Source organism: Ursus maritimus, unplaced genomic scaffold, assembly GCF_017311325.1.
Source record: "Ursus maritimus isolate PB19 unplaced genomic scaffold, ASM1731132v1 scaffold_8, whole genome shotgun sequence".
Classification (NCBI taxonomy): Eukaryota; Metazoa; Chordata; class Mammalia; order Carnivora; family Ursidae; genus Ursus; species Ursus maritimus.
The window spans coordinates 61,981,522-61,992,828 of record NW_024426996.1 but is presented as its reverse complement, the minus strand read 5'-3'; positions in this window follow the sequence as shown (position 1 = coordinate 61,992,828).

The window sequence follows — 11,307 nt, the reverse complement described above, 5'->3', positions numbered from 1 at the left end:
CCTTCATTTGCATGTGACTTTTCTCCTGACAATATCACTCATGTGAGGAGGCAGCACCAGGAATGCTCCTCACTGACCTCCAACTGTGTTCTTGGCTCATCACAGCCTTAAATACAAAAGAACATAATCATCACAGCCTTAAATACAAAAGAACGTAAACATTCGACAGCCTTCCCTACTCCCCTCCTCCGCTCTCCCACAATGTCTTGCTGTTTGGTGCAAGTTTCTCTAAATTCACTTACGTAATACACTGTATATCTATAATCTGCACTTCATGCATTTTCCTTGTCTAAGGAAACATTGTTCTCTAATAGTTCCCCAAACTCAGCCAGTTTGGCATTTTCTTCTCCAGAACAGGTATCTTCAAAAACATAGATTTCCAACCTAGGTTAAAAGGTAAATATCACAAAGTCCAATAAAAGTCACTAAAGAGCAATAAAATAATATCAGGTTAAGCCAGATGATAAGCAAAAAAATGACTTTACATTCTGAATTTCCACAACATTTCTTCCCTACTTCCCAGTTCAGTTCCACTTCATCAAAAGTGGTGGACCTTCCTACTCCCTGACTATTAGAATTAAATCGTAAACTGCCAAACCTATTTTTTTGTGGGGGGGGAGGGGTCTGCGATCTAAAGCAGCTCTCCACTCAAAGGCTGTGGACTCTAACCCAGATAAAATTCCATTCTTCCGCTCCGCATCCCACCTAAGCCACCCTAGTCAAGCAGTCAGATTACAGAACTGTCAACTTCTTGGTCGTGGTCTTCCGTATTTTTTGAACTGATAACTGATATTTAACTTGAAATCAACTTAATGATCTAAACTGGTATTTAAGTTTAAATCAAATCAATGATTTCAAAAAGCTTGAAATCCCCTGACTAAAAATGCATTTCCATTCTCAAACAAACAAAATGAATATCGATGGCAGATAATCAAGGTAATAAGCTCTGCAGGTTACAAAGATGAATCATGGTGATTTACTTTCAATTTACATTTAACTTTGGTCCTCCTCTTTCCTGAATATGTGAGCACCATGAAAACAATGGAAAATGGCGTTCCTGTGGAAAAGCAAATGAGAGATTTAAAATTAGAAACTCGGAGAATGCAGAAGGGAGAGATCATTTCTATGAGTAAAAGCACATCGTAAAGACTAATAATTATCCCAAAAAGAGAATCCTGGTCTATGAACTTTATGTCATTTCTGGTGAAGCCTAAGGGGGATGTTCTGTTTTCCCCCACGACAGAGCCTGGGGACTGAGCCGATCAATGAAAAAGGCTGGAGGAAAGAGAGGAGTCAGGCTTCCAACCAGCCAGCCCCTGGAAGAAACAATAGCTGATTCTCACCCCCTGGATGGAATGACTGACTTACAGCGTCTTCCTGGAGAACAGAAAGAAAATCAATTCTGTCAGATGAGGCTGTCCTTTCACATTGCTCCCAGTAAGTTATTTAACACAATTAGATTTCACACATGTCAACACCATATGTGAACAAGTACGTAAACTTGTATCAAAGAGACTTTAGCCTCTAGAGTATACTTTAAAACTAATATATGAAGGATATTACTGTTCAGTAGGATAACTACTATTCAGACTAGGGGGGAATCGAATACTGCAAACGCTCTAAGCTAATTTTTCTATGCTTAGACAAAATTGAAACAACCCAGGAAATATTGGTGCCTTGTCTGAAAAGACCATAACTAAATACCTAATAAAAAGAAACTGACTTATAATTCCAACCATTTCTTCTCTTACTCATAGACCTTGTAAGATCAATAATAAAATACAAGTTCTTACAACCTCATTATAGTTAAATTACAATTACTAACAATTGCCTCTTTCTTCATTAAAATAATGTTTCATTCAATAACTCCTGCAAGTATCAAATCAATTCAGCCAGGGCTCCTCTGTTTCCATGCTGCCTGACGCTCACACTCACCACACCAGACTCAACTATCCCTGTTTGTGATCTCAGTAGAACTGCTCTCCACTGAATGACAATGAAAGAATGCTCGTTCTTTCTCTCCTCTCCCAGGAGTAAAGAAATAAAGAAATTGTCATTCTGGTGTTTCATGAGACATGATTTTAGGGGGTAGTTTAAAAATGAATTTGGTCTTGCTGTTGTCATGGAAACCAGAGACTCAGTCAATCGTTCTGAGTTGTTGAAATTCCTCTGGAGTAGAGGCCACTGATGACATGAAGAGCCTCTCCAGAAAGAGCTCACATTTATACAGTGTCTATTGTATACTAAGTACTCTGCACGTGCTGCCTTATATAATCTAGTGTTGAAAACACCTAACGACTATGTATTATTTACTACCATGTGTCTTGCACTGTTCTTTGGAGGTTAGTGGCATGAAGAAATGAGAACATACCACTCAAAGGCCATGTATTTCATTTTCAAAACAATATTTTTGGGGTGGGTGACTCCTATGCCCATTTTATATACAGTGTAGTTTCCAACTTGGATTTAAGTTATGTCCATCTTGCTGTGCCTCATTGAGTGTCCATCAGATGTCTATTTGCATGAAGGAGTGAAGAACTTTATCAGAGAGACCTCATACTAGGGGAAGTTGAGCACAATGATCTTGACCCATTTACAAATATCCTATTGAAAGGGTCAGTAGAATGTGGTGTTTACCGTGGATATCCTTGAACCCGCTTATAAGGATTCATGTCTGGGTTCTAAGGGATATAAAAGCAAAACAAAACAGAAGAAAACATTAAGAGTCATTTCTCTAAATACTGTGAATACCCTTGGGCCATAAGCAGTAGGCTTTAGAGCCACCTCTTCTTGGTCCAGATGAGAGGGGCCTCCACCCAACATCTGTTCTTCTCTTTTCTCCTTTTCTAGTGCAATCCCAACTTTGTTCAGTTGTCCACTCTTCTTCCTTGAAGAGGAAGCTTACTCTGGGGAAACTGGCCTCACCCCCCAGGCTGATGACGGACTTGACTTTTGACCAATAGGGATAGAAAAGAGAGAATAGAAAAGTTGAACTCCATATAGATGAGGAAATAAGCTCAGAAAAGTCAAATTACTTGCGCAAGTTCATGTAAGTGGCTCCACAGTTGGAATCAACACCAGTTCCTTATGAAAGCATATTTTTATGTCATGTTTTTTCCTAATACTAGTTACTGCCTTCCTCTAAACAAATGCATTCTTGTTTTTGCCAAGGATTTTTTTTAAGAAAAACAAAACCATATTTACAATATCACCCATTGACCCAAGATAAGTGAAAATGACCCATCAGCAATGTTGGTGCCCAGAGGTTCCCTTCTAAATATAAGTTCTCTGATTCTATGATCCAATCCTTGGCTTTCTTTCTTTCTTTTTTTTTAAATACCATATGATTTTACTTATATGTGGAATCTAAAAAACAAAACCAATGAACAAACAGAAACAGACTCATAAAAACCACCAGAATAAACTGGTGGTTGCCAGAGGGGAGGGGAGGGTGATGGGTGAAATAGGGGAAGGGGATTAAGAAGTACACAATTCCAGTTACAAAATAAATAAGCCACTGAGATAAAAAGTACAGCATAGAGAATACAGTCAATTATATTGTACTAATGTTGTATGATGACAGATGGTGACTATATTTACCATGGTGAGCACTGAATAATGTATAGAATTGTCAAATCACTGTGTTGTACACCTAAAATAAATATAACATTGTATGTCAACTATATTTTAATAATAAAAAAAAACGTTTAAAAAATCTGGATCAGGGGGCGCCTGGGTGGCACAGCGGTTAGGCATCTGCCTTCGGCTCAGGGCGTGATCCCGGCGTTGTGGGATCGAGCCCCACATCAGGCTCCTCTGCTATGAGCCTGCTTCTTCCTCTCCCACTCCCCCTGCTTGTGTTCCCTCTCTCGCTGGCTGTCTCTATATCTGTCAAATAAATAGATAAAAAATCTTAAAAAAAAAAAAATCTGGATCAGGCTATGCACCATAATATTTCTAAGACCTTTATTGTTGGATAGCTGATATCATCAGACCTTTTTTTAAATATTTTTCTTTCTGGGTTCAGACACAGGAAGTTAGCTCTATAGTATTTAGATTCAAATTTCTGGAGAATGGGCCTGGTACTTTCTTTGCACACACAGGAACCAATGAGGGGCTGGGCTTGACTTTCATTATAAATTTTAAACCATATTTTTGAGACTCAATCCATGTAATTTTAATAATGCATATATTCCTCCATCACCTTAAATAAGAATAAATAAGACTTAATTTGGTATTGGAATAATCCAAATAATTTTCACTGCTGGATTGTTCAGTTGTTAAAAATTGTCTTTCCAATTTCAACCAATCGACCTCAGCTTTGGAACATGTGTAAATTAGCATCCTGACAGAGAGAAGAGACAGACATTTTTCCAAAGATTGGCCAGAAAATGTGTGATTTTTTTTTTCTTCGCCGTCAGGCTGTTGACTTACCAGTTGCAAGGGTTGAATCTCAAGAGATTCAGAAGCTTGATTTGAATAAACAAGCAAAAGTTTGGATACTTATCAAAACTCTGGCAACACTAGACCAGAAATGGACCCGATTTTCTAATGAGGTTTCCAGTATTTCCTGTTTCCAGTAGGACTGGACTATCTTGGGAAGAGCCTACTAATGACTGGAACCAGCTGGACATAACTGGAGAACACTCAAAGACTGAAAAAAAACAAGAGAAAAGATAGTGCATATGATTTCAGCCTGCAAGAGAGATGGAGAAAATTAAAACATGGTGCTGAAAATGAGTATCAACTACTTGACTTGTTGCTTCTTGTATTTCCCTAGAGAAAAAAAAAATCTGAAAGATTTTATCCTTTCTGCTGTCAGTACTGCCTCAGCAAAGAGATCTACCTCATGGACCTCAAGCCATGTGTGAACTGCCAGCAAACCTATGCAATGGCTTAGTACCAAGGAGGGGAAATGGCTATTTATCTACTTTTGGCCATTCCTAAATTACAGTGCATCAACAAGTTGGAAGAGACTACAATACAAACTATGATAAATGATAGTTGATAATGACTTTTCCTTTCCTGAGCCAAACAGGACTATCCTTAGTCATTCCAAAGAGGCAGGCAATAAATCTCTTTGGAGAAAGATTCTGAAGAGCCACTGAAGAGCGAGGTTAACCGTCTGTGATAAACACAATTGATCAAAGTGCAACATCCCTTCTAATCTTCTTCCAGTGTGCCTTTCTGTGCAGAAGAGGTTAGTAAGCTAAACAGTATTTCCCGGGCTTCCTTGCAGCTAGAGTTCTAGGCATCATTTTGATTCCATTACTGACGTCACTAGTGCAAGATTTGAGGTAGACCCCAAGATGAATGCTACCCTTCCGCTTCTGCCATTTCTGTAGGCAAACACCACCATGGCAGAATCAGCATGGTCCCAGCAACTGGTCATCAGCTTTGTATGAATCTGGTGGCAGGACCCGAGCCATTCATCATGTAATTAGGGATTCTACAGCTGGCAAGTTATGAGGGGTTCGCTAATTATGGCATGTTCTTGATAATATTGGTGTCCTGACTATTGTATTGGGTTGCTGATTATGGGGGTGGGTGGTACGGGAACAGCAGCTGGAGCAGCAGCTTCCTAATTATGGAAGAGTTCGTAGCTAATTTGGTGTTCCGGTTCTGCGGTATGGCTTGAGTCTTGTTCCTATAAACTCAACCTTCCCCATGGTTATCTAAGCTACTGAATGTTCATTAATAAATGCCTTTCTGTTTAAAATTGACCAGAGTGTGTTCTGTTTTCTGCAACCAAATGCTAACTCATGTATCTCTTCCACAAGGTGGGTCTACAGAAATCCCATCTTCTTCCCAGTTTCTGCACATGGACCTGAGATAAACTGAATGAGGAGTGAGGGTGGAATAGAAAACAGAAGGGGTGTTCTCAGGAGCTGACTGATGTAGGGAGATTTTTACCCAGGATGTCATTCCTGAATTGAGGAGTTGAGAAGGGGAGAGAGACTCGGAAGCCAGGAAATGGAGCCAAGGTTAGAGTGGGAGAGAAATTTAAATTCTTTGTTAATTGGGAGTGATTGAGATGAAGATAGAGACCGAGGATGAGTTGGAAGGTCTGTAGCAAAAGAAGCTGACAATGGGGAGCACGGAGAGAGATGCAACTCTGGGTGACCCCAAGCTCTTTGGGTTGCCATGAATTTAGTTAGAAATTGGCTCAACTACCCATTCTACACACCCTAGTAAATCTAGCATTCCTCCCAACATGCCAAAGTGCCTTGGAAAGGAGAGGTGACTCATATTTTTTTTAACCCTCTGAGGTTCCTGCTTCCACTGTTTCTCCACCTCTGTTTCCGGCTCCATCCTCCACAAGAGGATTTCCCCAAGATGTTGCCCTCAAGCCAACCCTTCAAACACTTCACTTCCCAAAGTGCCACCAGTTTAAGATTATGTGTAGCAGACTTCACTCAAAGGTTAAGATATTACATCACTGCTTATTACAGAAAACCGCAAAGTTGAACATGAGCCCCTTTCTTTAAAGTCCTTGGTCAGTTTGACCCTCAGAGAATTCTCTTTGGTTCTTTCTTCTACTTGGTTCCTGATTCATCCTGCCATGTAGTCAAGACCCTCCTATTCCCTCCAACTAAGTCTTATATATTTCTCAGTTGGGCAGTTTTAATGTTTATTGCCTTTCTCATTCAGCCTTGCCTGCCCACATGGTCCTTTCTCTAAGCAAAATGGCTCATTGAGACAGTTTGCCTCTGAAAAGATCCTTTGCCACTAGCTCATAAATCAGGGTGGAAGGTGGATTTGCAGACATAGTAGAGGGTTTATATGAAGCAGAATCCAGAGAAGAGATGAAAGATGGCATCCTAGCTCAAATGGAAGGGGTGATTCACCTTGAACCCCTCCCACTGAAGTAGGGGGAGAGCAGCAGGGATAGGTAATGACACAAGGGACATAAGAAGGAAGACTGTTCCTGCTCTCATTTCTGGAAGGCTGGGAATCTGGTGGGCTGGTCTTTTTTCCTTTGGACTCAGCCTTGGTACATCCCATGGTGGAAGAATGTGGCAGTTAAGAGTCTGCCCTGAAGATTCAGCCTGCTGGAATATATATCTCCTACTCCATTACTTACCGGTTACATGGCTGTCAGGCAAGTTTGCCTGACACTCTTCATTTGTCAAGTGAGAACAGCAATAGAACCTATCTTGTAGAGCCGATGGGAGAATGAAATGAGAAAATGTATGAAGTGCATAGAACAGTGACTGAAATATCTTCAGTGCTCGGTAAAAGCCAGCTATTATTATGGTAACAGAAATGTCCTCTTTAAAAAAAAAACAACAAAACCAGCAACTAGACTGGAGTGGACACATCTCAGACACAGCTCAAATCAGTTGGGCAGTAGAGTAAGATTAAGGGATGGAGCCCCTACTTGGCTATTTAAATACATTGTGGATGCTGCTTAGTCTGCCCGAGACTCAGTTTCCCCATCCATAAACTAGGGGTGATTATACCTACCTCTTGGGGCTCTTCTGAGGCTAAAAGACAATAATGTTTCTAAAGAGAATAGCACAGTGGCACTATTAAGTTACTCCTTATTCAGGAACCTGGACTGATCTCTCTTATTCTTGATTTTCCACAACCAGACTTTGGGGATAAAAACAGCAGCAACAATAAGCTCTAAATGTCCCCCTTGCCTTCTTTTTTCTGCATTGCCTACTGTATTCTCAGTTGATCTTACCAACAGAACAAAATTAAAACAACAATAGATATATCTTCATCATAATAATGCGTATAACCAGCTAATTGAATAAACCAGACTCACCAGAGGGCAGACAGAATTCATTTTATTCTTTCTCTCCTTGCCCATTCAATGTGCTCTTTGATCTTCTCCCCTACTCTGGGGTAAAATCTCAGGTGAGGTCCCACACTTTTCCCCATTGTTCTTAGATACTAAAAGGTCCTCAGGTCATTTCAACTATAAATAGAGACCAATCCAATGTACTAATAAAACAATCAAAACTGCAAGCTTTCACAACTGGAATGGGCCTCGAGGGCATTATGCTAATGAACTAAGCCAGAAAAAGAAAAACCCAGTGATATGATTTAATTGTGGAATTTTAAAACGTCAAACTCAGAGACACAGGGAGTGTAGAGTAGTGTTTACCCGGGGCCAAAGGGGGAGGGGGATGGGGAGGTATGGTTCAAAGGGTACTAGCTTTTAATTATAAGATTGATAAGTTTGGGGGGCACTGGGTGGCTTAGTTGGTTAAGCATCTGCCTTTGGCTCAGGTCATGATCCCAGGGTCCTGGGATGGAGCCCCACACCGGGCTCCCTTCTCCTTGGGGAGTCTGCTTCTCCCTCTCCCTCTGTCTGCCACTCCCCCTGCTTGTGCTCTCTCTTTCTCTCTCTCTGTCAAATAATTAAATAAAAATCTTTAAAAAAAGATTAATAAGTTTGGGGGTCTAATGTATGGTGCGGTGATTATAGTTAATAATACTGTTATCATACACTCGAAAGTTTCTAAGACTAGGACTTAAATATTCTCATCACAAAATAGAAATGACAGCTATGTGACGGATGGAGGTGGTAGCTGAACCTATGATAGTCATCATTTTGTAATTTATGAGTGTTATGTGTCAATCATATCTCAGCAAAGCTAGTTGGGGGAGGAGGACTACAAGTTTTCACCCGGTTGACATTTTACCCGTCCTTCAACACAAGCTTACAGTAGGTAAGAGGATGTGGTCGATTTCTCTATCCTTCTTACTCCTCCTCCTCTCCCACTTACTAGTTGCTGGTTAAGGATCTTCGGTGTCCAGCATAGGGGGATGGTAGGAAGAGAAGGTGGAAGAAAGGGCTTCCTTGAGTGGAGCAGTTGAAAAAGGGCATGGGTGCCCTGGGGCATGGCATATGTCCACGGCTAACTCATGGTCTCCTGGAGCTCTGCTGCTGACTCTTTGGAAAACTTCCTACTGGGCACCTCCAAATCTGACTCTTTTGTTCTAGGCGTTGCCTGTCCTCCAGCTGGAGGCCTAGAAGTCTCCCATCAGCCCTGATTTCTAGCAGCCAACCCTGCTTTCAAGGTAAGTGGACGAGTGTCATTTTCATGCCCTCTTGCATGTTTACAGTTCCCCACAGTCTGAACCCCAGCTTCCCATGGAAGAATCCACAATGCAACATTTTCCAGTTCCCTTGGTGCTAGGACATGGACATGTGACCAAGATTCTGCTGATCAGAAGCACCACGTGAGGCTTTCACACCAGAGTTAGTCATGTGAGGAAACAGCAGGCAGACATGGCTTCCATGGCATTGACTTGACTGAGGGCAGGTACAGCTCAGTCCTGGAGTCAACAGAGGGCCAGCAGCTTTCTCCCCAGGGTGAGGTTCTGAGACTGGTTTCCCAGAGACCAGTCTTAACACCTGTTCCAAAGATTCTGTAAGTCACTAACACCCTATACTAAACCTCTCCCTGTGGTTCTGACTGGAGGGGGTTCTGTCATCGGGAGCTAAGAACTCTCACCAAAGTAAGACCCTCTAAAGGCCGTTGGTCCAGCTGTCTTTGAGGATGACACCAGATCAACTTCCTTTCAGGGGCCACATACCAAGGGTTCACAATTACTAACAGGGCAGCTTACTCAGATACCACTGACCGTCTTCATTCTACTGTCAGAGAAAAGGTGATCGACCCAGCCCCAGGCCTGTAGACTCCTTGTGAGAGTCACACACCAGCCCCTGTGCCCCCTAAGCTCCAGGAGATTCTTACCCATCTCTGCAACTAGCTCTTCAAAAGCCCTCCTCACTTGGCGTAAGGTGAAGGGAATGCACTTGCCCCCACCTCTACGTACCAGGTACAGAAATGCTCAGAACCCCCACGTGTACCGCATGGATTTCTTCCCACCATTCCCACCCCTCAGTCCCCTCACTTCTTTCTTTTCTCCTTCTATTGCCCAGTTATGGCTCTTGGGCTAAAGTTGGCAGGAAAAGCTTTGTAATTTCTCAGCCTGTTCCACCAAGGGGGTCTAGCCCCTTATCAGTCATATGAGGCGCTACTAGGCAACCACTGTACTATTCTCACATTTTGAAGCTTCTGAAAAAACCTCTAAGATAGAGGGAGTCCCTTTTTAACATCCTGTTAAAAATAAACAGGCACCAAGAATTGCATTTTTTAAAATAAAACCATATCAAAATTAGCATTTAGTTCGAGATTCCAAATTTTCATCAAGTTCTCATTCAGTAATATTCACCAAGCCAACATTTCCTGTTTGGGCTATCAGCACGGAAAACACATCCATTCATGTTGACAGGCTCTAACAGACGGACTCATGCGGACGCATCCACAGGCTGCACTGAGCAGACAGGTGGTCAACGCCATAAACGGGGTGGGATGATGTCAGAAGAGCGGTCCATCATTGCAGCCTGCAGCTTGTGTTCATGACGTGGAATGCTAGGCATGCTGTGAAGAGCTGGAAACAGAAAACCTTACCTGTTCTCAATCTGTACGTAAGCCAAGTTTCTCTAGAAGCACAGCCCTGAGGGGAATAGGTTCACACACTATTTTTATAATTCTTCCCCAGCCTGCTGTTGCAGGATCTTCAGCCTTCCCGATCTCCAGAATTCCTGCAACTGTGTCTGGGAGGCCCTTGAAGATAGCTGGTATGTCCTCATGAGACGCTCTTCTCAGCTGCCCTGGGTGTACACCATTTTCCCCTCTATAGCCTTGGGTTCCTAGAAAGTACTACAGCAGAAGCTTCTCGTGCCCACGAAGGTGCACCACACACAGATGGCAAAGGCATAATCAAGCCACACAGGCTTCCATAAACCTACTGTAGGCCTGACCTCCTGCTGTCGCCAATGTCACCACCCCCTGTGACTGCTGCCATAATGTCATGGGCTGCCAAGGCTACCCCAAACAGCTCAAAGTGGCACCAGAGTACTTCGCCTTCCCTGTCACTGAGGACACCCTCTGTCCCTCCTGGGGTGGCACTCTGTCATACAGGTTCCACGTTGATGTGACTTGGGCTTCCAGGTGTCCTGTAGATCCTAGATAAATGCTCTTTAATAGACTTGCAGGTGTCCCCATATCTCAGCCAGAGGGAAAGCTGAAAGGTCCTGAGGGGTGGGCCGCAAGACTGTGCTGCGGACCACCTGGGGGGCCTGGGTCCACTTCTCTGAGGCACCAGAGGCACCAGGAGAACGCGCTACAAAGGTGTCTTTACCCAGGCCTAGGTAAACCCGACGGTGAAAACACCTTCAGCTCTGAGAACACTGACTTCCCACAGAGTGAAAGCCACAATCATTTTCCCAGAGGAAAAGTTATATATTTTCAGAGGAAAAGCCAAATAGTCAAAATTTTA